Below are 27,380 nucleotides of genomic sequence, written 5' to 3'. Positions count from 1 at the left end.
TTGATTTATGAGGAATTCTGAGATATCTTCCAGTTGACAGTCTTTGGAGAATTGCACAAGCCCACACTTTTGTGGGGGCAGCATTTAATGAAATGAACACATGAGTTATTCGTTTTTCATTAAGGATGACATGCAGAGAGTCCATATCTAAGGAGGAAAAATAGGTCCTGGCCTGGGGCCCTACAGTCCCAGGGAGCACCTGTCTCAAGACACAGGGAAAGGCAGGAGGTTGGGGGGTGGGGGTTAAACACCTTCCAGACACTTCCTGTCATGTTCATTGGCTCGTGTAATTCTCATAGGGACCCAGAGCCTGGTACCGTTGCAATAGCATTGCAGATGAGAAAACCGAAGCTCAGAGGGAGCAAGGAACAAGCCCAGCGTCACCCAGCTAGTGAGCAACAGAGCCAAAATGAAAATCCTAGGCTGCTTTGGCTCAGCCCCAACAAGCTGTCCGTGCAGGAATGGGAAGCCGGCTGTGCAGCCTGGACTCCAACTGTGCAGACACTCGCTTTGGATGGACGCTCCGAGGACAGAGGAGCCCTGCAGCCCGGCAAGGGTAACCCTGGGCTTTGGTGGTCAGCCAGGCCCGGCTGAATGGTGGCCGAGCCTATGAGGTCCAGGGAGCAGTTGGCCCATGACAGTGATGCCCGGCAGGCTTTGGTCTTATTCCTTTCCAGCGTCCAAGCCTCCGAGTAACCTGTATCAGGAAACCCAGTCAGCCCCCATCTCCGATGCAGGTGTGACAAATGTGGGCCTTGGAACCAGGCAGACCCGAGCTCGACTCCTGAGCTCACCACTCATTATCTGTCAGGCCCTGAAAGAGGGCCTCGATCCCTCTTAAGCCTCAGTTTCCACACTTGGAATAGTTACATACAGCACTTACCTCTCGGCATTGTCATGAAGTTTGAAAATAATACTATTAATAATAATAATGCTATTATAATTACTAACAGCAACTATCTAATAGTAATGACAACTAACATATTGAGTGCATTTTATGTGCCGTGCATGGTGCTAACTAAAAGTGAATCTTCAGGGCTCCTGGGTGGCTCAGTTGGTTAAGCGACTGCCTTCGGCTCAGGTCATGATCCTGGAGTCCCGGGATCGAGTCCCGCATCGGGCTCCCTGCTCGGCGGGGAGCCTGCTTCTCCCTCTGACCCTCCCCCCTCTCATGTGCTCTCTCTCATTCTCTCTCTCTCAAATAAATAAATAAAATCTTAAAAAAAAAAAAGTGAATCTTCAGCACGACGCTCTGAAGTGTAACGTCATGAGCTCCATTTTACCTAGGAAGAGACAAGCCCAGAGAAGCTGTTTCCTTGCCTGAACCACACAGTTAGCAAAACGACAGCGTCAGAATTTGAACCCAGGTCTGTCTGTACCCCCAGCCCATGAACATGACTATCTTTATAAGCAAAGTAAGTAGCACATGGCAAACATTCAACAAATGGGAGTTCCAGTCCCTTCTTTTTCCCCTAAAAGCCCAGATTCCCACAGTGCCCACCAGTATTTGCTTTAGGGCTTGCCTGCATGGAGTTTTCTGGGAGTCAAGAGAAAGCTAGGGAGGTGGGTGGGGGAGGGGACATCTCTCATTCCAGGCTCCCCTCCCTTCCCTGGCGTCCTTATAGGGTTTGGCAAAAGCTGCTTTGCTGAGGCCTCTTGTGTTGCTGGAAACACGGCAAGTTTATTTTGGCACCGCGAAGAGGGCCCGAGTCCACCCCCCTGGGCGCCTCTGTGGGAAGAGGACCTAGGGAATGTGGCCCAGGCCCTGTCAGTGCCTGCTGGCCTCCCAGCACATCCCCAGCACAGTTACAGCTGTAACGTGTGGCTCCGGAAGGAAACGAGGTCCGAGCTTTCTCCCTGCCCCCTCCAGAGTCCGCCTCCAGAAAAGGACGTCAGTCCAAGGCCCAGGTGCTGTGGTACCTACCAGCCAGCCCGGGGCCAAGCAGGGGGCTTCTACTTCCAAATCCTCACACCACCCTCGCTAAGGAAGGCCTCACTTCCCTGTTTCACAAACCCAGGGCCTGAGGCTCAGGGGGGCCACGAGGCAGTTGGGCCAAGCTGTGGAAGCAGGTTGTGGCCTTGCCACTCTGGTGCCGCTGGGCCTGTCCCAGCCCGGGAGGCGTCCCTTCCGCAGCACTCTCGATAGAAGTTTCGTCCAGGCATTGTCTGAGCTCCGCTGGTGTTCCCTGTGAAAGCCTCGTCTCTAGGCTTTCCCGGGTTGAGTTAGAAACTGCTTCCCTGTCACTTTCTCCCACAGGCCCCAGAAATCCTCAGTCTGACTCCAGGCAGAGGGAGGAAATCCAGATCTCCACCCTGGGCCATACCTGTTCTTCAGAGATGGGAAGATGGCCCCGATGACCCTCGATCATCCCTGTTCTTGCCCTCGGACTGGCGTGGCTGTGGGTCTGGTATGGGTGCCCTCCCAAGGGTCCTGGCCGCCGGGACCCTGGCCCTATGAGGCTTCTCTTGCCCTCTCTTGTAACTGCTACACTCGGCTCAGGTGGAAATTAGGGGAGGCTTAGGGTGAAAGGTCCAGCCAGGTGAGGATGCCAGGCCGGCCCCAGGCAAGGGGGTGGGGTGCATGGGGACTCCTACGTTGGTCCAAAGAACTGGAAAGGCCCAGCAACCGTGAGAAAAGTCACCAAGGCACTGAGTCGGTGGTGCCCCATGGGTGGGAAGAGCCCTTGGGCCACAGGGGCAAACTGAGGTTCCCTCTCCCCACCTACATATCCGCATCTGACCACCCCACCCCAAGCTTGGCAGCCCAGGGCCAGACGGGGCGCAGGGGCTCGGATTCCCCAGCAGCACCAGCACAGATGACAGTTTTCAGGGCTCCTTTTCCACAGGAGCCCCTTGATCCCACAACAACTCCTAGCAGGAGGTGGCTGGGGCAAGCTTCATCTTAGGTTATAGATGAGGAAGCAGGCTCCAAGAGCTCAGAAGGGCAGAGGGAGGCCTGAATGCAGGCTCCCGGCTCCCAGGCACAGAGCCCCCCTCTCCCTCTGCGACTCTGGGAAGACAGGTCTGGGGACAGCTGCAAGGTACAGATGGAAATAAGCAGGCCCAGTCAAAGGGCCGTGAGAAAAGTGACTGATGGGTTGTTTGATCGAATCATCAAGACTTTGTCTCCCAGAGCCCCCGTCAGGCTCTTTTTGGGTTTCTCTGCTGGAATAATAAACCCCTGGCGAACAGGGGAAGCAGCCCAGGCCAGCCCAGCTCAGTGCACTGAGCTGAAGAGGAGAGCAGATCTGCGCTCACAGTTCCTGCCCAGGGCGAGGCTGAAACGCACGTTCCTATTTAAAGCCACACCTCGTTCATCACTTCAGCACCAACCAACAATTAAACCTGATTCAATCAGACACTGACAACTAATTTAAACCAGGCCTCACAAATGGGCTTGTCACTGGCTATTTAAAACCCTCTCCTGGCCTCCGGGGCTCTTCAGAACCCGGGTTGTTGGTGCTGCGAGAGCGAAGATCCGCGTGCAGTGTCAGGGCGGTCTAGGGCTCCTCCCGCTCTAGGCCTTGCCCCGGCCTGGGCTGGCTCTCTGGGGGGGCTGAGGGTCGACTTCTGGGAGGAATGCCAGAAGGAGGGAGCGGGGGGAAGCAAAGAAAAAGCAAAAGCCCACTCCAGAGGTCATATGAGCTGCAAATATACTTCTGGTGCCTGGTTTGGCTTGATTCAGGCCCCGAGCAACTGGTGCCTAGGGGGTATAGGAAGCATCAGAACTCGGGTTTGAACCCTGACTCTGCAATCAACCACCCAATCCTGTGACCTCGGCTGGCTCTTGGGCTTTTTTGGCCTCACTGCCCTTACCAGGATAGGGAGGATAACAAAAATCTCTCCCCAGAACCGCCCCCCACTGCCCACACGGGGTTAAGAGAACCTCAAATCTGGCCACCCTGGTAAAAACAGTCGGAAGATGAGAAGTCCTAAGACACAGAAGTTCTGCAGTAGAGCAAGCTCGAGCTTGCGCTGGGTCTGGCTCTGTGCCGGAGTCGGGGCGGGCAGCATGGCGGATTCCAACACGTGGTCCTGCCGTTCACGTGTCTTTCTAGAGCTGCAGGAACACGCAGTAGATCACCAAGTATGGATGATGACCCCTTCAGGCCAACGACTCGGGCCAGACTGGCGTACTTAGGGAGGTCTTCCTGGAGGTGGGGGGCTTGAGGCGAGATTTGAAGGGTGGGCAAGATGGGAGTAAGCCGAGAGCTGGAGGGGAAGCCCAAGAGCTGGCAGCGAGCTCCCACAGCGCTTTCCCATTTAATCCTCCCAAGCACCCTGATTTTCTAGGGTGAGGATGCTGAGAGTGGAAGTAACTGGCCGCTGGGAGATTAAGGCAGCCAGACACTAGCTTGGACCTCCTGACACCAGCTGCTGTGGTCCCACTCTGCCCCTCGCCTCTCCACAGAGCGGAGGTTACCAGGGAGGGAAGGCAGAAAGCCTCCCGGCGGGGCTCTTCCCCTGGGATTCCTCCTGCATATCCTTCTCAAAAGCAAGAAAGTACAAAAGATACGGCTTGAAGGCAAAGAGCTTATGGGAGAAATTGGGGAGGGGCTGAGGAGCACGGGGGTACTGAGAGCCGCCCATCCCTGCACTGCAGGGAACTGGGGCTGCCCTAAAGGGGAGAGGGGCCTTGTGGGTCTCCAAGTTCTCGTGTGTGGGAGGAAACAATAGTCTCTTTTCTGGGGCCTCTAGGGGTGAGAAGGAGTGAGATCATGTCTGGGGAGGGAGGGGGCAAGGACACAGGATATGATTGTGCTCCCAGGGGAGCACGAGGGAGTTGAGGAGCAGGGCCTTAAGAATGGCTGTTTCCCTCGCCAAAGTCCCCCATGGCCTCCACCCCACCATCCCTCCCTCCCTTGGCCATAAGTCAGGACTGTCTGACTGCTAGGATTCTTCAGGGGTCTCACAGACCCCACTAGACGGCAAGCCCCCCTCCCCAGGGCAGGTCCACGGCATCAAACTGAAGAGCCCAGGGCCAAGACAAGGGCAGCCTTGACGCAACCCCCAAACCTGCCGCTTATTAGCTGTGTGATTTTAAGCCTGTCCCTTAACCTACTTGAGATTCTCCTGTGTAATGAAGGTAAAAATAGGACCTCTCCCATGTGGTTGTTGTGAAAATTAAATGAGTTCATCAGAGTAAGTGCTTACCAAAAATATCTTCATTTGGTATCCCCAGAGCAAAGTCCCCATCTCAGCATGCAGCGGGGGCTTGGCAATTAGCTGAAGGCAAGCTCAGGACAGTGGCTACAGCAGCGGGACTGGGGTGGATTGGAGGGAAAGCTCCCACGATGGCAAATGAAGGGCAAATGCTTATCTGGGCAATTTCCTTCCTGTGACGCCCTGGGAACATGGCAACCCCCTGTGTCAGCCCACCCTAAGGGAATGCCCCCATCTCCTGCGGACACTGGGGAACCCCCAGACTCTCTGTGGGGTCTTCTTCAGGAGTCTTGGCCCTGCCTTGTGGCTGGGGTGGGACAGGAGATCGGGAACAGCTGAAGCTCAGCTGGCAAACGCTGGGCTGCGTTTGGCTCGCTGCAGGGGACACAGGGAGGAGAAAGGACCCCCTAATTCAAGACCCTGCGGAGGCTGTTTGAGGAATAAAGAGGATACCATATATCGGTCTCGAGACCAGACCAATTTTGTAAACATTCAATCGGCCACAGACCAATGCTTTTGTAATATACAGCACAAAGGAATTACTAGAACAGATGATCGCACACTTGGATATTGTAGCAACATCAAATTGCCATAAAAATGCATGTTTATTCTCCAGCTCTGGGCTTCTCTCATCAGCGACCAGTGGCTGTTTGCACAGGCGACAGCCACACTGCCCGTGGAGCGGACACCCCATAAAGGACAGCTGCCCTCGTTTCCTTCCTGTAGCCTCACCTCCTCCTGGCCTGGATGGGAGGCGGCGTCCTGACAGCCCCGCACCAGGTGTTTAGAATCCTCCCCACCTCCGCCACCCGCAGGCCTTCCCAGGTCACCTGTGGCCACACACCTCCGGCGGGTGTAGACACAGTGTCCGTCTACTGGGGAACAGCGTAACAGCCGCTACCATATTTTTGAGCACGTACCATCTGCCAGAGCCCGAGCTCCAAGAGCGGTATGTTTTTTTCCTGACAATTCCACAAGGTAGACCTAATTGTGTCTGATTTAAAATGAGACCTCTCAACTCGGTGAGTTCCTAGGAGCTCTGTAGTGCAGAGGGTTTACGCGCAGCGCCGGAGTGGCCGCAGGGCACCTGGAGGGCTTGCTGAACGCGCAGATTCTCCAGCCTCACGCGCTGGATTCTGATGCGCGAAGCCTGGCTGGTCCCCAGGGACCCCAGGTGCTAGTAATGATCGGCCGGCTCGGGCACCACTTTTCTCAAAGATGCTGAGGCCTGGGGTCCGCTGAGAAACGGGAGAGACACCACCTGATGCGCTCTTACAAATGAAGCATTTTTTAACAAGGGAACATACTTCTGTCTTATCAAGGGTATGAAGCAGATAAGGAAATTCATATTTAGTTTTACCTCAACTATGTAACAAAAAAAGCTACATGTTTAAAAAAAAAATAGACTGGAAGGAAAAATGCAAAATGTTGATGATCTCCTATGAAGGGATTATATGTGATCTTTATACTTTTCTACATCGAGCACGCATTACCTTTATAAATAGAAAAGCAATAAGCACTGTTTTTAAGTGAAAACTCCCATCATCTATGCTACCCTAAGCATGAGTCAACTTTTGCCATTCTGGGGCTAGGCAGAAATTACCGGGGTTTTCTTTTCTTTTTTTTTTTTTTAAAGATTTTATTTATTTATTCATGAGAGACAGAGAGAGAGAGAAGCAGGCTCCCAAGGAGCAGGGAGCCCGATACGGGACTCGATCCCAGGACCCTGGGATCATGACCTGAGCCGAAGGCAGACGCCTAACCATCTGAGCCACCCAGGCGCCCTACCGGGGTTTTCTTCTCTGGGAGGGCAGGAAGTCCTTATTTCCCACTGGGTTTCCTGCTGGAGTTGGAGGCTGAGAAAAATTCTGGCTGAAGATTCAAGAAAGGTATAAAAACTTAAGACAGGCAAGGTCCTTTGTGAGTGGCCTCTGCTTATCTCTACAGCCCCCTCCTCCTCCACCCCCTGCTCTGGGAGTCGCTTCTGGAAAATACTATAATTCCTCTCACCTTTGCCCCCACTGTGCCCTCAACCTGGAAAGCTCATCCCTATCCCCACCTCCCACCCCCGCCACTCACTTTAATATCTTCAGGCATCAGCTTAGGTGTCCATGTTCCATGAAGAACTTCCTTGACCCCCAAATCTGAGTGAGGTTCCCAGACACCCTAACCTCCCCTATCAGTGTATGCGTCACATTGGACTGTGATCATGGCTTACTTCTGTGCTTCCCCACCTGCCTCCAAAAGCGCCATGTGGGGGCGCCTGGGTGGCTCAGTCGTTGAGCGTCTGCCTTCGGCTCAGGTCATGATCCCAGGGTCCTGGGATCGCCTGAATCCGGCTCCCTGCTCAGCGGGGAGCCTGCTTCTGCCTCTGCCCTTCCTCCCTGCTCATGCTCTCTCTCAAATAAATAAAAATCTTAAAAAAAAAAAAAAAAGCACCATGTGGGTGGGGATCCTATATCCCCAGCCTGGCACCGAGTAGGCACTCTCAGGAGTACATGAAGGAACTAATGACTGGGGGGGGTCCCTCCAGGTAGCTCTAGGTACTTGCCTCTCCCACAGCCCCCTGGAGGATAATGGCCACAAATAGTTCCTTCCACACGAAGTTCAGCAAAGCCCTTTCCTCCACCTGCTGCACAGACTGGACCAGGGATGGGGCCCGCAGCCCAGGCTGGTGGGAGGGAGGCTGGCCTCTGCTCTGATGGCTCGCCCAGAGAGTCCCCCAATCCGGGGACCCAATCCCGGGACTCGATACAGGATGGTGGCTAGCGGGCCAATCACATAGCTTTGGGGGAAGAGGGTCCTGAAGGCTGCTGAGTCTCACGAGGCTTCCCGGGAAAGTGGCTCTCCAACCCAGTCCCGGAGCTGCTGGAAGCAGAGGCCCTCCCGCCTTCCCACACCTCAGGACTGAGGGCATCTCCATCCGTCTCTTCCGAGCAAACTAAAGAGGCTGCGTCACAGGAGAGGGCAGCCATCCATGCTGCCTCTCTCCTCCTCTGGTGGCTCGCTGCCCCCCGCCAGGCCACTCCACTGGGGGGCCCTCTCCCCCTCGAGCGGGGGCGGGTGTGGCTCCCTGGCCCCGGCCTGACCCAGCTGGTCGCGGGCAGGAGGCGACCCCATCCGCTGCACCAAACCCAGACAGGCACATTGGTTGATGAGTTTAGAGCCCTGCTGTCTGTCCTGTGTCCCTGGCCTCCCCTGCCTAGGGCATGGGGGACCAGGGAAATGTGACAGACAGAGGGGAAGCATTTGGCACACTGGCTCACGCTGGTGGGGTGGAAGGAGCGGCACCAGGGAGACTGGGAAAACACAGAAACATGCTGCTGATTATGCAGGAAATGTGCTGGGAGCAGGGGTCCCAAGGGGGTGGGGGTGGGGCTGCTTCCAGGGTCTAGAGGGACCGACCCACGCTTGTCCGCAGACAGCCTCCTTCCCAGGCCCACACTTGGCAGGTTGGAGTTGTGCGAGGTCAGTCGGTTCCCCCCACAGCCCTCCTGCCCTTTGGACACTTTCCCCTCACTTCCCTTCCCCCTCTTCAGGGAACCAGTGCCCTCGGACTTCTGGAAACCACATGTTCCCGGCTCCGAAGGATAACTCAGATTTAAAATATTCCCATCCCACATCAAACCATGTGTCATGGTGCTGTCGCTGCCCCAAAGCCTCCGACCTAGCACAGTGGCTGACACACATACCCACACTGAGGAACTGAGGACCAGGAAGGGGGCATAGATTTAAAAGAGGAGCCCCAGGAACAGAAGGCTTCACCAAACAAACCAGTCCCTTAGACTGGGATGGACCAGTCTAGTCAGGGCCACAGAATGAGCGCTCCACTCAGGGGACCACCTTCTCTGCCAAAACAGGATGCGCTTGCTTGCGTGGGAAGGTGGGGAGGGTGGCCTAATGGTCAGTGTGGCGCAGGCCATCCTCCCCGCCCCCCCCCCCCTTGCGGAAGATGAGCTGCCTTGTCACAGCAGAGGAGGACAGCCCTGAGCTGGGGGCCCAGGCCCCTCTCAGTTCTAGCCTGGGACAGGCCTTGTGGCAACTCACCCACAGGACCTCAGTTTCCCTACTGGTAAAATGGGAATAATCCTACCTACAAAGCAGGGCTGTTGTTAGCTTCACTGAGATAAGACCTGAATGATGCAGGCAAGTTAGACGTAGGACACTGGAGGGGTTGTGAACAGAACATCAAAAGATGGCTAAAGAAAATGTGGTATGGGGCGCCTGGGTGGCTCAGTCGATTAAGCACCTGACTCTTGGTTTCGGCTCAGGTCATGATCTCAGGGTTGTGAGATGGAGCCCCGAGTTGGGCTTCATGCTGGGCATGGAGTCTGCTTAAGATTCTCTCTCTCTGTCTCCCTCTGCCCCTCTCCACCTTCTCTGTCTCAATCTCTCAAATAATAATAATAATAATAACATGGTATATGTATACAATCAAATGCTAGCCATTAAAAAATGAAATTTTGCCATTCATGACAATATGGATGGACCTAGAGGGTATTATGCTCAGTGAAGTAAGTCGGAGAGAGAAAGACAGATACCATATGATCTCACTTATATGTGGAATCCAAAAAACAAAACAAACGAAAGAACCAGAAACAGACTCCTAAATACAGAGAACAAACTGGTGGTTGCCCAAGAGGATGGGGGTAGGGAATAGGTGAAGGAGGTGAAGGGGATTAAGAAGTACAAACTTCCAGGGGCGCCTGGCTGGCTCAGTTGGTAGAGCATGCGACTCTTGATCTCAGAGTCCTGAGTTCAAGCCCCACGTTGGGCATGCAGCCGGCTTTAAAAAAAGACAAACTTCCAGTTATAAAATAAGTCATGAGATGAAAAGTACAACATAGGGAATGTAGTCAACAGTAATGTTATATTGCATGGTGACCGTGAGTAGTCACGATGTTGGACACCCGAAGCTAATATAACCTTGCACGTCAACTATACTTTAATAACAAGCAGACACGCAAACACGATGGTCTGGCTGGGCGGCCTTGGGCAAGCTCCTGCCCCCTTCCATGTCCTGAGGCGGGGGACCAGCCAATCTTGAATGCCTTTTGCAGCTGGAGTCTCTCTCAGCGCCGTTTTTGAAGAACGACACTGCTGTCTTCACCCTTCCTAAGGGATTCTTTCTGGGGGAGGTGCTGCCAATTGCTTCTACATTGTTCCTCATGACAACTCAGAGCCCCTGCCAAGGGTCTTTGTCTGGACACTGCGGGGAGCCCTGGGCAGAGGGAATGAGGCAGGTCCTGCCCTTCTGCTGCCCCCCAGGCCTGAGCGTGCTCTGTTGCCTCCTCTCCTGCCACACCCTGTCCCTAGGTGGGTTTTCCTGCCCTGGTCTCTGAGATCCCTGACAGCCAGCTCTTCGTACCCAACACACACACACACACACACACACACACACACACACACAGGCTGTCTGTCCCCTGCCCTGCTGGCCACTCGGGCCGAGCCTGGTCTTGGGTCTTGAACCAAACTCCTAGGGTCTGGAGCTCCCCCATGGGTGCTGGGAGAGGTCCATGGAATTCTTTTCTAGGAAAGCTGCCTCCTCACTTCCTGCCGGGATCAGACAGGGCCCTAGCTTTCTGGGATTTGCTGTCAGGGAAAGGTCTTGCTGTGCTTTGGGGTTGGGCATGATTCACAACCATCTGGTTCGGGAAGACCACACTCTCCAGAAGGGAAGACAACTCGCAGCTAATGACCTGAATGTGTGATGTTCTTCTCTCTTCACCTCCCCCTTCAGCGCTGGAGTTTGATTTCCTCTCCCTCCTAGCACCTCCACAGCCTGCTGCTGTCCAGTGGGCCCTGGGACTAAGAGGGGCCCCTGGAGGTCACCATTCCCACCCCCAGCCTACAGGCCTGGCTGCACTGGACCCATCCAATCAGCCCCCCTGTCACTCGGCTCCTCTGTATCTTCTAACACACCCCATCTCCCATGCATCTCTCAGGACCTTGGCCACTTAGTCCTCTGACTTCTCTCTCGCTCTGGCTCCCTCTCGTCCTGTGTCTTCCTTTGCAGGTCCCCATCTCCGTGTCTTCGCATCGTCCCCTCCTCCTCTCTCCCCTCTGTCTCTGACCTGGTTGGTGCTTCTCCCTGGCAGTTCTCCGACTCTCCTTCCCCTCCAGTCCTGCCCTCTGCACTCATCACTACGGGCTTTGTAACCTACTTTGCAGAAATCTCATGAAGGGAAAAAAAAAAGGAAAGAAAGAAAAGGCAGAGTTTCGTTTTCATCAGGGTAATGAAACCCTGGTGGCCTCGGAATGTGGCTGCAGGCCTGCCCACCTCCCTGCTATGGCCCCCCTGCGTCCAGGACATCTGTGCCCTCCCTGCACATCAGCAGGAGGAAGCGGCTCCCGAGCTCCCACCTGACTCCTCCATCAGGCCAGACAGAAACAAGGCAGCTGGGATGCGTGCCCCAGAGACACGGCCAAGCATGGGGGCAGAGCAGGACCCCACAAGGCCCAGGGCAGGTTTCCGACAGCGGTTAGGTATTTATTATGGATCCAGTGTTTGTGTTCCTTCACATAGGTTTGTATTCCTTCTTACACTGAAGCCCTAACCCCCCATGCAACAGGATTTGGAGGTGGGGCCTTTGGGAAGTTATTGGGTTCAGGTGAGGTCATGAAGGTGGGCCCCCCATAATAGGATTAGTGTTCTTGTCAGAAGAGGGAGAGACGAGAGCTCTCTCTCTCTTTGCCATGTGAGGACACAGCAAGAAGATGGCCACCTGCAAGCCAGGAGGAGGCTCTCACCAAGAACGAATCAGCCAGCATCTAGATCTTAGACTTCCCCACCTCCAGAGCTCTGAGGGATCAGTGTCTGTTGTTCAAGCCACCCAGTCTAGGGGATTCTGTGATGGCAGCCCTAGCTGACGAAGCCACTCTTCCATCCCGGTGGCCCCTCTGTGGAGAGGCAGCGGCCTGGTCAGACCTCCAGGCCCAAGCTGGACCAAGGCCGGCCCCACGTGGCACTCTCCACCCTCACCTTCAGCTTTGGTCACCTCTGGCTTCTGCCACAGGGGGTCCCACAGGGATGGGAAGGAGGCTACCTGCCCCCACGGCTGGCCCGCCTGAGTGCTGGCCCCCAACCCAGGAGCCTGCGTGGGCCCAGGGGACCCAGACTGGACCCCTGGCTAGCACAGGACACTGATCCATTGGGCTCCTTGAGGGGGGAGAGTAGGGCAACAGGCGTGAGGACAGTCCAGGCCGACTCTCCCTGCATTCTCCCGCTCGCTGTCTTACATTCCAGGAGCCCCTATGTGCCCCTCTCTGCCCCACTAAAGGATCCTGTTCACCCAGCTGCCTGCGTGCCCTCCACTCCCCACTCACGTCTCACGCCTGCACAGGGGCACTGCGAGTGGGGAGCTGCCCGGGGAGGGGGCTGTGGGTGCAAATTCCTCCTGCATTCCAAGGCTGAACCTATATCATCATGACAGTGGCTGTTGGTTTGGGTTTTAAGATTTATTTATTTATTTGTCAGAGAGAGAGAGAGAGCACAAGCAGGAGGAGCGGCAGGCAGAGGGAGAAGGAGGCTCTCTGCTGTGCAAGGAGCCTGATGCGGGGCTCGATCCCAGGACCCCGGGATCATGACCTGAGCCAAAGACAGATGCTTAACGACTGAGCCACCCAGGTGCCCCAATGACTATTGATTTTGAACATCTAAAGGGTATAGGAGCTTACAGTTTACAAAGGGCTTCCTCCTACCGCATTTCATTGAATCCTCACAACAGGATGGTCTCTGTCTGTTTTACAGAGGACACCAAGGCTCTGGGGCTTGTTACACTCAGCACAGCACTGGCCCCCTACTCCGGGGCTGTGAACCAGCTAGCTGTCTCCTGACACACGGCCCCTGCTTGGCCAAGGATACCCTACTAACCCACAGGGACACCTTGTGCCTTCTTGCCTTTGAGCTCTTGTGTGGCCATTCTCCTGCTAGAAATGCCCTTACCCCTCTTTTCTGCTCCTTTAAATCCTGCCGGTCGTTCACAGCCCAGCTCGTGCCCTTCTGCTACTGGAAAGCCTTCCAGCACTAGGAGGGAACAAGCCTACTTACCGTGTTGCATGCAGAAGCAACACCACGGAGCTTCACAGCTGTGGCAGAGCCTGCTATTTGTCCCTCAACATTCATTCTCCCCTTCTTCCTCAGGAATGGAACCCCTGGATTTTAGTGGGGTACTTGGCTGCCCAGGCTCTATGTGGTTAGATGTAGCCAAGTTGTAGCCGACCGAGTATAAGCAGAGTGGCATTTATTACTCTGGGGAAGTATTCATATTCATTTTTCTGACCTCCTTTCCTACTTCCTGCCAGCTGGAATGTGAACACGATGTCTGGAGCTCGAGCAGCCATCTTAGACCTTAAAGGTGGATACCACATGTCAGGATGGCACCACATCACGACCAAAGTAACTTGAGAAACTGATGGTCCTGTTGCTGCGCCACCATCCCTGGGCCCTTAACTTCCACACTTGGCTTATCTGAGGCAGTAATCAGTTTCCATCCTGTTTAGGCCACTATTGTTTGGGATGTTGTACACTTTCGCCAAACACAGTCCTGCCTGGTACCAAAACCCCCGTCAAGTAAGTGCTTATGGAGCACTTACTTTGTGTCAAGCGCAGGACAAGTCAGGATTTTTTAAGCTGGTTTTCACTTAGTTTTCACAGCACCCTTAAAGCTGGGTGCTAATACTAATTAATTTTAGCTACAGCTCCCAAATGAGTTTTGTTCATTCCACAACATTTGTTGGTTCCTGCTACACGCTAGACACTGGGCAAGGCCTTGAGGATTCAGCAGTGAGCAAGATAAACTTGTCTTCCAAACACTGACAGTCTAGTGGGGGAAACAAGCAAATGGAAATAACCATACAACGTGATGGTAATAATACTGTATGATCATTTTAAGATGCCATCAATTGTAAGATACACTGTTTTTTATGTACCATCAAGAAAAATACTGCCATGAAACTGAGACATGATGTCTTAATAACAGTCCCATGTGACACATGAACCAGTCACACCAACCTCTCATTACTTTGAAATTGTTTATTATCTACCCTAAGGGATTTCACAATTTCTCCGGGCTCCAGTTGCCTTGCTTCCTATGTGACAGTCCATCTTCTAGACAGATCTCAGTAATAAAATATAGCCCAGCTTTAACCATTGGTAGCTTCCTTTCCTCTCCCATAAAGCACGTGGTTGTTGTTTTGGAGGGAGCACAGACTGTGGTTATTCCTCTGATGAATATTTGCTTCATTAATATCAAATTTATGCCCTGCTGCTCTGTTTCGTATCTTTCTTCCTCCTCAACAACGTTTTCATCTCTCTGTTGAATCCTAGCATCCTTGAAGGCACTTTGGATGGCAGTTAAACTCCACAAATAAAATACCCAAGAACGCACAAAACTCCTACCAAAGAGCTACAGCCGAGTTTATGCTCATGTACCTGGTGACTCCGATGTGGGACTGTCACCTGAGAAGCAGTGATCCTAAGATCCTTGGCTGTAAGCACAGCTGGGTCTCAGGGCTGTGAAGACGTGAAGGAAAAAAGAAAAAAAAACAATGTATGTCTTCCAGAGCCTGGAGGAGAGAGGAATGGGGGAACGACTGCTCAGTGTGCATGCGGCTTCCTTCCGGGGTGATGAAAATGTTCCAGCACTAGACAATGCGGATGGCTGCACAGTGTGGATGTATTAAATGCTCCTGGATTGTACACTTGAAAATGATTAAAATGGTAAATTTTATTTTATGTGTATTTTACCACAATTTCTTTAAAGTATGTTTTAGGGGGGCCTGGGTGGCTCAGTCGTTAAGCGTCTGCCTTCGGCTCAGGTCATGATCCCGGGGTCCTGCGATCAAGCCCCGCATCGGGCTCCCTGCTCAGCGAGGAGTCTGCTTCTCCCTTTGTCTGCCGCTCCCCCTGCTTGTGCTCGCTCTCTGACAAATAAATGAAATCTTAAAAAAATAATAAAGTAAAAATTAAAATAAAAGTATGCCTTAGGCTGCTACCATTTTCATCAAATCTTACTCAAAACTAACTTTCAAGCCCTGTTCTAAGTACATGACCTGCCGAATCCATTGCGATCCCAACAACAGCCTCTACCACAGCTCAACACAATCGCTACCATCTATTGACCATGGGCCCATCAACGGCTCAGTAAGGACTTTACAGGCCCCAGTCCGCTCACCCCTCCTTACAGCCCCATCGTTCAGACTGTTCTGCCTTAACGCTCGTTCTGAAGATACACACGTGTTCCCATAGGACAGCCATGAGGCTTCACTTTTGCTCATGTGTGATTTCACCCTGGCCAGCGGTCTGTTTCTGCACATAGAGGTTACTGGACACAAGGACACCCACTCGTCCATGTCGGCTCTGTGGCTGCTTTCGCACCGGGACGGCAGAGTTGGATTGCTACAGCAGGGGCTGTGTGGCTCGGCAAAGTTGAAAGCATTATGTGGCCTTTGAAGAAAAAGTTTGCTGAGCCCCGTGTTGTGTGAACCCAGAAAACTGTACCCCGCTGAGCTGTGCAGACAGAACACGTGCACTCTCCCGGAAGAGGGATGGTCCGTAAGCAGTGACGATGCAGTGCTAGAGAGGGGACTGCTGTGCACAGAGTCCCCAGGAGGGCTGATGGGATCAAGAAAGGCTTCCCCAGGTGCAGAACCACCCTTGCTGCCGGGCTCCACAGTTAGGCGAGAGGACAGAGGCCCAGAGGCAGGGCAAGCCCCCAGAGTCCATTCCTTGCCCCCTGTGCCCACCTTGGGGCTGCATTTCCCTGTGGCTCTGTCCCTGATTCAGGGGCACCAGCCATCACTTCTGGGTCCTGGGCTCAGGACTCAACCCACAACAGACCCTTTCTACTCTGTTCCGTGGGATACATCCATGCGTCCTTTCTCGCAGAAGATTCAGGAACATCAGACTGATCTCAGCAGGGCAAACTCTCCTTTGGTTCATCCACTGGGCAGCGGGCCAACCATCTCTAGCCCTTTGGGTTTCTCAAGTGGGAGTCAAGCACCAGTCCATCACCCCATAGTGCATAGTGCCGGGATCCCATCCTCATCTCCCTGAGAAGCTCCGATGAAGCCCCCACTTGAGCTTGATGTGAGAGGCAGGTACCTTCCATACCTCTTCCTCACAGAGGAGGAATCTGGCCTTCAATAAATAAACCCTTTCCCCAGATTCTCCAACAAACTGACCCTCCACCCCAAAAAAGGGCTGTAAGATTTGTAAAACAAGCTTAAAATTGTTTCCTTATAAAATTGGCCATTTGTTTCCAGTGACTCTGGGAACTGATACCTATCATCTTAAGCTCTCAGCAGAAACTTCCACCCTGTTTCACCACCTCCTCAGACCTGAGGAGCTGGAGACCAAACAGCTCTTCCCAGACAGCCTCCCCGACTGCCCGGTCAGAGAGAGGTCTCCAAGAGAAAGAGGCCTCCTGGCTTGGCCCCCAACAAGGTCCTGCCTGCTCTGGGGACACGTCTACTGTTAGCAGATAGTTGTGTGGTGCAGAAGGAAGCCCGACAGGCCTGGCGTATTGCCACTTCCTTGATCTGTGTGACCTTACACAAACTTTTGAGCTGAGCTTTATTTTCATCATAAAATGGAGATACAAAGTAATAATAATACAGTCCCAATTTCCCAGAGTCATTGTCAGAATTAAATGTGTGGAGTATAACCCAAGTGGATCCAATGACTTCATTCAGCTCCTGGACAACAAGTCTTAACTGAAGGCTCCTGGGCAGCCCCAGGCCTCTGGGAATGGAAAGGATGGGGGTCTTGCCCTCAGAGGGTTTACCATCTGGTTGGGCAGAGAATATGCACATGGCTGAAAACAGAAACGACAACCCACATCGGGTAAAGCCACAGGGAAGATGCACATGTTGGTCATGGGCTCCTAGTCAAGTCAGAGGCACAGTATAACTCAGTAGAAGAAGAATCCTGATTTGGGACCGCCTCTTAGAGGAGGTGGGCCTGGGGCAGGGCCCCAACAGTAAGATTGAACTGGGGGGCTGGGTGGGATGGGGGAAGAGGAGTGAAATTTCTCCTGGTGGTGTTCCTAAGAAGGCCCGAAAAAGTGTGCATGGTGAGGGCGCCTGGGTGGCTTAGTCAGTTAAGCGTCTGCCTTCGGCTCAGGTTATGATCCCAAGTGTCCTGAGATCGAGCCCCGCATTGGGCTCCCTGCTCAGCGGGGAGCCTGCTTCTCCCTCTCCCACTCCCCCTGCTTGTGTTCCCTCTCTCGCTGTCTCTCTCTGTCAAATAAATAAAATCTTAAAAAAAAAAAAAATGCGTGGTGAACAGAATTACACCTTTGCCCCACGTGTTTATGTATTTAGAGTCACAAACCAGATGGCAAAGTAATGCAGGGACTGGTGGTCCTCTGAGCAACCTTGATGGCTCATTAGAATTACCTGAGCAGCTTTAAGCACGACTGAGGCCTGGGTCCTCCCCCAAGAGACTCCCGCATGCTTGCTTTGGGGTTTGATCTGGGCATTGGGATTTTGAAAGCACCCAGGGATTCTAATGTGCAGCCAGGGTTCAGGACCATTGCTAGCCTCTCAAACTTCAATGGGAGCAGTCTGGCTTCTGTTTAAAAAAAAAAAAAAAAGTGCTAAAAGAGAAAACAACTTTATTTTTAAATGCCAAAATGCCAGGGTGGGGTGGTGGAGTGAAATGCCCGCACTACCTTTGCCTGCCTCCAGCCACTGCCCCCACATTCTTCCAACTGCTTCAATAAATCCAAGCTCCGGCTCAAAAGGCTTCTTTCCCTTTCTGGAAAATTCTATTCCCAGGAAACTCCCTCCTAACTGTGGATGCATCTTGTTCTTAGCGCTTTGCTATGCTTGTCAAAGCGCTCTGATCCTCCAGCATCATGCAGTTTTGTTCAAATGCCATCAAATTGCAAAGAATTTTCCAGAAGGGCCAGAGGAGCCCTTCCCAAGGAGGCCACTGCAGCAGCAGAGGCCAAGGGGAACGTGCACTGGACTCGGGAGCCAAGATCCCCCCCGGCCCAAGTTCTGACATGACCACTAACTGGCTGCCCCTCTGAGCCTGAGTTTCCACATCTGTGAAATGGGGGAGGCCTGGGTGACCCCATGTTCCTCCTCACCCTGGCTCTCTGACACTTCACAAGCCACTCCAAGCTGAACACAGCGGGGTCTGAGTGCGGCTCACCTCCAGGCTCTGCCTCCTGGGGCTTCCGCCAAGCCCTGGGCCTCTTGCCCAGCGAGCAGCGGGCACAAGGGGCCTTCACAGAGTCTCTGCGTGGTTCTCCTGGGGAGCAGGGGCGGGGAGGCAGGGAGCCTCGCAGACCTAACACAAGGCCTCGTCTGTGTCCAGGCTGAGGGAGGAGTGGACTTGAGCCGCCCATGGGGACGCTACCTTGCCTCTGGATTTTTCCGTGGCCTTTTTTAGAGCCTTTCATTTGATCATTCAATAACCCCTCAGCGGTGGAGACCGATGAGGACAATTAGCTCCATTTCCCATTGAGGAAGCTGAGGAGCTGAGGCTCGATGAGGCAAAGTGGGGCTGGAGGATGCCATGTGTCAGAGCAATCAAGAGCATCTGCTGCTCGGACGTTTAAACTGCTTTTTTAAAAAAAAAAAAATGGAATACTTCACGAATTGGCATGTCCTCTTTGCACAGGGGCCATGCTAACTTTCTCTGTATGGGTCCAATTATAGTCTGCGTGCTGCCAAAGCGAGCAGCCATTTAAACTTTCTAACCCTCAGTTTTCGCACCTAAAAAAGTAAATACTCTTAACTGCTCTGGTAGGCCTGCCCACACTCTGTGGGGTGGGAGGCTCGGGGACACCTTTGGTCATGAGGTGGGTCCCAGGAGTCAAGTCAGTGCAAAGGCAGGGCCCTGAGAGATCCATGAGAGGCCAAGCGGTGTTCTACAACTTTCTGTCTTTCGTCTCCTATCATCCTCACAACAGCCCTGTCTGTCAGGCACTCTTGGCCCCATTTCGCAGAGGGAGAATCAGAGGCTGAGAGTCCACACCCAGGGGCCAAACTCAGTTCCAAGTTACGTTCTTCCACTACGCTGTGCTGCCCCTTGGATGTGGGTGTAGCTCAAGAGGCAAGTTCTCATTCTGTTATCCCCTCTGTCCAGACAGATAGATGGACAGACAGCCTGCAGGACGTGGTCAGGCTCAGCCCTAGGTACCGTCACAGGCAAAGAAACCAGGGAAGGAAACTGCTGAATTTGAGAAATTTATACTTTGAAATCATCCCCTTCCTCAGACCAGAGGGAGTCTTCACAGAGAAATTTTATAGGGATTAAAGAGTTCCATACTTTTTAATAACCTAGGAAAACTAGAAGAGACTTAAACATTCATCAGATCTCTAGAGGAAGAATGTCTTTTATTAAACTTGGAAATCACTGATAAAAATCACAAAGGAGCGATTAGCGGGTCTGACTACAGAAAAGTATAAATTTTCTGCATTAAAAAAATGACTGAAAAGGGACAAGTGGGGAGAAATATTGGCAGCAAATAAGGGAGATAAAACTATCTGGTTTTATGTATTTATGTATTTATACTCTGCCTCCTTCCTAAACAGGTGTGAGGAGGGTATATTACATAAAGAGCTCATAAAAACTGAAAGTTTAAAAACCAACAAAGAGCCTTATAGATAGATGGGCAGGGGCATGAAGAAGGCACTTACATAAAACAAATTATAACCAGTAAACAGATTTACAGAAAAATGTCCAGCCTAGCTAATCACCAGAGAAAGGCAACATCAAATAGAAAAAACAAAACATTTCTGTTGACACCCAGCTGGCACATGAGTGTGATCACAATTACACCCCATCATTCTTGAGGACAATCCTATGTTGATAGGTACCGAGAACTACAAAAATATTTCTTCTCTTCAACAGAGTAATCTTACCACTGGGGATTTTTGCCGAAGATTCTAAAATGGGGAAAGCGTGACGTGCACAAAGATGCCCACTGCAACATTAGGAAACAAGCTTAAAATTGAAAATGGCTGACTGAACTTTGCCCCACCCACTCAAGGAAATCCAACGCAGCTTTTATAAAAGAAGTTCACAGAGACTTATGGCGAATAAAATGCCTACAACAAAATGTTAAGTTTAAAAAGCTGGTAAAAATAAATATATAAATAAAATAAAAACCAGGATAAATATTTGGAGTATTCATAATATATAATTCGTACTATGAATATAGCTATGTGAAAAAATACACCCATGCAAATAGGAGAAAGGCACATCTGTCCCCAACACGGTCAGACCCTGGGGTGAGGGTACAGACAGAGACCACATACCAAATGCCTAAATGCTAAAGAAATAATTATCTATGAAATAGTTATGAAGTTAATAACTAATAATTTACATTAATATAAATTGAATGTAAATATGAAATATTTATTAAATATTAAATTATTGACTAATTCAAGCTAACAAACTGTCACATAAAATGTCAAATATCCTCTTACCTTGTGATGAGTTAAGAGGCCTATTGTCATCCCTAGAACAACCACTACGAAAATAACAAACACAGTTGAAAAACCAACAAAGAAATTAAAATGGTAGCTACTTAATACAAAAGGAGTCAGGAAAGGAGAAACAGGAACAAAACAGACATGAGACCTATCAAAAAGGTAAATGTAAATCCAATTATATCAGTAATTACTAGTACAGACTGAATGCTTGTGTCCCCCCGGAATCCACATGTTGAAACCCTACCTCCCAATGTGATGGTATTTGGAGGTGGCGCCTTCTGGAGGCAATCGGGTTTAGATGAGGTCATGATGGTGGGGCCTCCATGATGGGATTAGTGTCTCCATAAATAGAGGGAAACCAAATCTCTCTTCCTGCCCGGTGAGAAGGGAGAGAAAAGGCAGCTATCTACCAGCCAGGAAGAGGAACTGAATGGGCCACCACCTGGATCTTGGACTTCCAGCCTCCAGAACTGTGAGCAATAACTGTTGTTTAAGCCACCCGGACTATAGTGTTTCCTTATAGCAGCCCGAGCTACTGAGACAATGGCGCTGAATCAGAGCGGCTCTGTTCATAATAGCACCAAACTAGAAATTACTCAAATGTCATCAACTAGTGAACAGATACACAATGGAATACTAACCAGCAATTAAAAAGAAACAAACTACTGACGCATGCTAGAACACAGATAAACCTCAAATACATTACGCTAAGTGAAACAAGTCAGGAGTGAAAGACTCCGTGTTGTAGGATTCCATCTATACGACGCGTCCCAAACAGGCACATCCAGAGGGGCCGGCTGGGGTGGACAGTGTAACAGGAGTGGACTGCAAATGGCCACAACAGTTCTTTGGAGGGGGTGATGGAAATGTCCTAACACTAGAGTATGATGATGGTTATGGTGATGCACAACTCTGTACACGTATTAAAAAATCATTGAATGCAGCATTTCAAATGGGTGAAATTTATGGTACACAAATTATCCCTCAATAAAGCAGTTTCTTTAATATGCTAAAATTTAAAATATTTGTACTGCAAATGATACTCTCAAGAAGGTAAAAAGATGACCCACTGAATGGAATAAAATATTTGCAAATCATCTATCTGCTCAGGGACCTGGATCCAGAGTATATAAAGAACACTTATAATTCAATAAAAAGATAACCCAATATAAAAATGAGCAAATGAGCAAAAGAGCAAAACAGACATTTCTCCAAAGAAGATCTGCAAATGGCCAAGGAGCACATGAAAAGATGTTCAATACAGCTATGAACAGGACAATGTTGCCGCCTTCCTGGAGCAGCTGGGAGGAGAGAGGACAAACAAATACATTTCAGAAAGCATGCATGTCTGTCTCCTCGAGGCCAGAAATATGCCTGGCTTCTTCTCCTTCTAAAGCTTTCTCTGCCTCATACAGGGAGGCACCTATAGATTATGAATAGACTCTGTGTTTTAATGGATCACTCCTTGAAGAAATCCACCCAAATAACACTATGAGATTTGACTCCACAAGGAGCATTCCTGCAGTAGGAGGGGAGACACTTTTTTTTTTTAGTGGACACCGTTTATTGAGCATTTTCCAAGGGCTTGACCCTTCCCCTACTAATTCTCACTGTATCCTCATACCAGCCATCTAAAGAAAGTAGAACTGTTTTTACCATTTCACAGATGAGGAAACTGAGAAACAAAAGCTTGAAGGCTCCCACGTGACAGAGTCAGACAAGATCGGGCGCGTTCAGGGTGGTATGGCCAGTAGACCCATGTGACAGAGTCAGAATTCAAACCCAGGTTGGACCGACTCCATCACCTACTGGTCTAGTTACTCAGCCACACAGGTGGCTGAAAATGGTGGGAAGAACCAGATCAGAAGAATTTTAGTTAGCTGGGAGGTAGAAGGGAACAGCACATTGTTTTCTCATCCCTACAATGAGGAGTTGGTATACAAAACATCCTTGGTGAGTCTCTTTGTCCTTCGTAAAGATAACCATACAGGTTATTTCAGAATAGGAATTCCTTCAGGAGACAGCCTGACTCCTCTCAGAATCCTTAGCTGTGCTTGTGTGGGGTTCTGCTCCATTTTCTCTTATTAAGTAGGTATCGTGAGTTCAAGATAAATATCTCTTCCTGCTTACATGGCTTCATAACACGTGGTGATCATTTCATGCTGTACACATGTATCAACTCATTCTGTTGTACACCATCTCCTCCTTGGGGACCTTGCTCATTTCCACTGTGTTTTCCATGATTCATTCATAGTCCTCTTTATCCTGGAACACCTTTTCGTCTGTCTAGGAGTCTCAATTGTCTCCCAGAATCCTGGATTTAGAAGGAAGATCTAGTGTGCAAATACTGATGGACTTTTCCCTTTGAACTTCAAACATGTACATATAGCTTCCTGCTCTGTCGTTGTCCATTGGGACTGCTCTAACAAGATACTACAGACCGGGTGCTTATAAAAGCATCAGTTCTTACAGTTCTGGAGGCTAGAAGTTGAAGATCAAGGTGCCAACATGGTTGCTTTCTCCTGAGATCCCTCTTCCTGGTTCATAGCCGGTATATTCTTGCTGAATCCTCACATGGTGGAAGCGGAGGGGAGACACTTTTGGTCATACCCGTTCATGCATGCATGCATTCATTCATTCACTCAACAGGTTGTTTGAGCCTCCTGTATTAGTTAAACCATCTTTGTCTGCCAGTAATAGGAACCTAATTTAAACTGGCTCAAGCATAAAAAGGAATTTGTTGGCTAAAGTAACTAAAAATGGACAAGGGTGGCTTAATCCAGGTGTGCAAACAGCATCATCAGGAATTTCCGTCTCGGACCAGTCTTGCTCTGGTTAGCTCCTTTCTTGAGGGAGTGCTCCCTTTGTGAAGGCAAATGGCTGCTGATGGCCCCAGAATCTCATCTTCCAGTTCAACACCCCATGGACAGTGGGCTTTTCCTCCCCAGCCCTGACTCTCCCTTCCAAGGTTCCCTCTGCCCTTTTCCCCCAGAAGTCCTGCCTGGATTCCTACTGGGTTGATGAGTCCTGACTTAGCCCTGACTCATGACTGGGTTGGGGGTCAGCCCTGTCCAGAGCTCAAGGACCGAGAGCGGGGGAAAGGGTGGCTCCTAGAAGAAAACTGAGGTGCTGGTGCAGAGGCAGGAGAACAGATGCCTCATAAACCAACCAAAATAACCCGTGTCCCTACACCCTTTGGTACCAGGCCTATCAATCACTGTCTTATCTTACATATATAATGCATATAGAATATGACTGAGAAAATACTGTGGAAATTCAGAAGGGGGGATTATCTTTCTGTAGAGGGAATCAAGGACCAACTAATGGAGGAAGTAACATATGAGCTTGACTGATGGATGAGTGAAATTTTGTACATGTATCCATGAGAAGGGGGCACTCCAGGCTGACCCAAGGTATGAAGGCAGCAGACTATAAATGGGGAAATTTAGTGGTTCCGTGTGGCCAGAACAGAGGCCCAGGAAGAGGAGCTGTGGCCTATGTGGGAGGAGGAGGGTGGGCATCGGACCTCAGATGCCAGGATAAAGAGCTCTAACTGACGTCGAGAAAGCAGGAAAGCACTGAAGGTTGTGATCAGGGCAGTGTTATCATCTGAGACATTAATCTGGTTGGATTTAATTTCATTTAAAAAGGTGGGGTGGGGGGGAGAATGGAGAGCAACCAATTAAGAGACTCCAGAAGTGGTCTATGCAAAAAGCATCAATAATCTGAATGTCCCAATGGCACCTCCAACCCAGCATGTCCAAGACAGAAGCCAGCCGGCTTCACCTTCCCCACACCACTTCTCTGCCTGTGTCCCTTGTCCTAGTGGATAGCATCTGCACCCCCACAAGGCAGCCTGGAATCTTCCCTCTTCCATATCCCCCACAACAGACTTATCTACAAATCCAGTCGGTTTTTCCTCCTAAATATTTCTGAATGTACTTGTCTTGTTCCTCTGCACCACCTTTCTCCTCCATCTGTTGCTTGGAAGGCTTCTACAGCCTCCTAACTGGCCTCCCTGCCTCCAACTGGTCCCCTTTCAATGTTTCGGTGCTCTACACAGTAGCCAGAGTCCTCTACTTAAGTGACAGCCAGCTGGGGACTCCCCACCGACCAACCCCTTTCAGGACATGGTCTCAGCCTCACATCTTCCTGCCCCCCCACCCACATCCTTCCTCCCCTCCCCCCACCATTCCAAGCTGCTCTCTGTGCACCAAATGTAGCAGGACCTCTTTCCCCTCTGGACCTTTGCACATGCTGCTTCCTCTGCTCTCCCCCTTTTTTCTCTGTTCCTGCTCTAGGAGCTGGAGGGAACATGCTGAGGAGGCAGAGGAACAAGAGAAAGGGGTTGGGAGAGAGCTGGGAGCCTGGTGGACACACTCCTGTCTGCCCAGCGCTTGCCTTCACAGCAGCCCCCCTTTTGTGGGGGTCAGCCCTGTCACACTCAGCTGTGTGAGGCAACATCTTACGAGGTCCTGCCTCCCTCCCACAGTTGTCCACCCTCCTGGCCCCAGCTCTGCATTCCAGCTTGCAGGAAGGGGGGATGGAGGAAGTGTAGGGCAAGCAAATTCCTTTTAAAGAAGTAACACAGAAGTTGCACGCATCCCTTTCATTCCATTCCATCAGTAAAAATGTCATCGTACTTCGCTGCAAAATAGAGTCTCTAGTTGGTTGGACTTGTGCCGTTACTAAAAAGTTCCATTCCTAAAAAGAAAAAGGGGGAGGATGGCTCCTGGGGGAATCACGGTTTCTGCCACACACCCCTGAGAGCCACCAGAGTCTCCTTCCAGGGCCTGACTCTAAATCTGGGGGGGTTGGAGGCCCGCCTACGTGGGGACTGTATCAGGTACAGTAGCAAACCACCCCCAAAACCTACTGGCTCACAATAGAAGCACGGTCACGGCTCATGGTTTGTAGGTCAGCAGTTTGGCTGGGCTCAGTTGCCAGTTCTTCCACTGGTCTTGCCTGGGGTCATGCATGCCGCCGTAGTCACCTGATGCTTTGATTAGGGCTGGGTGGTCCAGCATGTTCTCGCTCACGTGTCCAGCAGTCGGCAAGCTTAAGGCTGACAGACCTCTGCTCTCCATGTGGCCTCTTCAGCAGCCAGCTCAGGCCCACCCACATCATGGACTCTGCCTTCCCACCGTGGCCAAAGAGAGGGCAATCCTCAGGCACAAGTGAGTTTCAAGCCTCTGCTGACATTTGCTAAAGTCCCATTGGCCAAAATAAGTCACATTGCCAAGCTTGGATTCACGGGAGGAGAGACAACTTCACCTCTTGATGGGAAGAGCAATAAAGCGACATTGCTAAGGCACATGGGAGGGATTAGTCATAACATCTGCACGAAGAGTCTTCAGAGGTGACCTCAGGCTCCACCCAGAGAACAAGGAATGTCTTTCTTTGCTCATGCAGGCTCTCGGGGCCCCCCAAAAAAGGTTCTCCAGAGCCTCGGGGAACGGGTTCTTCTTTTTTCTCACAGTACATATGACCTCGCCCTGTGTCTGAAGAGCTGCCAGGAGCCAAGGCAGTCTCCGGAAGTAGGAGTTCCTTCCCTGTCTCTAGTGAGCTGCGAGGTCTCCCTCGTGGCACCTCTTTCCCCTCTGTGCCTGCTCCATTTTCCTCTCTGTGGGTTGCTTTACTCCTGTCGGCCTCCAGGAGCAGCTCCCTCGCAATCTCTGCTCACCCTGGGCATCGCCCCCAGCACCCTTTCCCCTTCTGGCCCTGCTGTTAGCTGGGTCCCGCTCCCCGTTTCCCAATTCCAGAAAGTAGCCCTACCACTGGCCAGCTTGTATCTTCAGTCCACCCCATGGTGGGTGGCAGGCCAGCCTGTGGACTGGAGCTGGGCCTGTGTCTGGAGCTCAGATGCCCACAGCTCATCCAGTAACCTAGAGAGGTGGGGAGGGGGGCAGGGAGGGAGCACTCTAGTGGGTGGCATATGCCCCCCCTCCCCGGCAAAGATACGTCCATGTCCTGATCTTGGAACCTGTGAATGGGAACTTCTATGGAGGAAGGGACTCTGCAGATGTGACTGAGGATCTTGAAATGAAATCATCCTGAATTATTCAGGTGGGCACTAAATCCAATAACAAGCATCCTTACGAGAAACATATGGAGGAGAAGACAGACACAGAGGAAAGCCATGTGAAGATGGAGGCAGAGATTGGAATTATGCAGCCACAAGCCAAGGAACACTGGGAGCCACCAGCAGCTAGAGGGCATGAGGAACGACTCTCCCCCCGGAGCCTCTGGAGGGCGTGTGGCCCCGAAAACACCTTGATTTCACCTGAGTGTGGCCCTGACAATACCTTAAATTCTAGCCTCCCAAACCGTGAGAGAATAAAGTTCTGTTATTTTAGGTCACCAAATTGTGGTCAGTCGTTACAGCAGCTCTAGGGAATGAAAAGAGGCTCATTGCTCAAAACCCAGCCACGTAGGAGCAGAACCTGGAGTAAGACCATTTCCCTGAGAAGACCGTGCAATCGTACAGGGCGGACCTCCTTCCCCTACCAGTGTGTAGACCCTCTGCTCTTTCCCTCCAAGGCCTGAGAGGTGCAAGGCAAGCAGGCCTGCACCCCAGCGTACTACCCCTACATTAACACCCACACGCTTCCGATTGGCCTCGGGAGTAAAAGGAGGGAGCAAGGTGGAACAGTAGTTCACCAGAGGGTCATAGGATCCTGGGAAGTGTCGTGCTTGGTCAGCCGTGTCTGAGGGAACAGAGACCTGAGTGGCCTTTCACAGGCTGGGGGAAGGATCCAGGGACG

General features: G+C 51.4%; 1 protein-coding gene, 1 long non-coding RNA gene and 1 other non-coding gene across 8 annotated transcripts in view; 1 reads left to right on the top strand and 2 right to left on the bottom strand.

Moving 5' to 3' along the window:
* The window catches only part of SOCS5 (suppressor of cytokine signaling 5), a 101,268-nt gene extending 97,379 nt beyond the window's left edge, over positions 1–3,889 (top strand). For both annotated transcript variants that reach the window (XR_010405707.1, XR_010405706.1), the window contains exon 3: positions 300–3,889. The gene's annotated coding sequence lies outside the window, so the exon portion shown is untranslated. The remainder of the gene's footprint in view (positions 1–299) is intronic.
* An 8,773-nt stretch (positions 3,890–12,662) lies between these two features.
* LOC123850516 (uncharacterized) overlaps positions 12,663–27,380 on the bottom strand; it is a 50,554-nt gene continuing 35,836 nt past the window's right edge. For 3 of the 5 annotated variants that reach the window (XR_010405710.1, XR_010405709.1, XR_010405708.1), the window contains exon 5: positions 19,657–21,917. This is a non-coding gene — a long non-coding RNA (uncharacterized LOC123850516). Of the gene's footprint in view, positions 15,106–17,562; positions 17,738–19,656; positions 21,918–27,380 lie in introns of those variants that run through there. The other 2 variants (XR_010405711.1, XR_010405712.1) reach the window with 2 other exon arrangements.
* Positions 18,752–18,858, bottom strand: LOC123852171 (U6 spliceosomal RNA). Its single transcript, XR_006792793.1, has one exon. It is a non-coding gene; the product is annotated as a U6 spliceosomal RNA (small nuclear RNA).

The sequence above is a fragment of the Mirounga angustirostris genome, unplaced genomic scaffold (genome assembly GCF_029215605.1).
Source record: "Mirounga angustirostris isolate CCGP_5_RB_7025 unplaced genomic scaffold, mMirAng1.0.hap1 SCAF_10, whole genome shotgun sequence".
NCBI classification, from domain to species: Eukaryota; Metazoa; Chordata; class Mammalia; order Carnivora; family Phocidae; genus Mirounga; species Mirounga angustirostris.
This window is presented reverse-complemented; position numbering and strand designations above follow the sequence as displayed.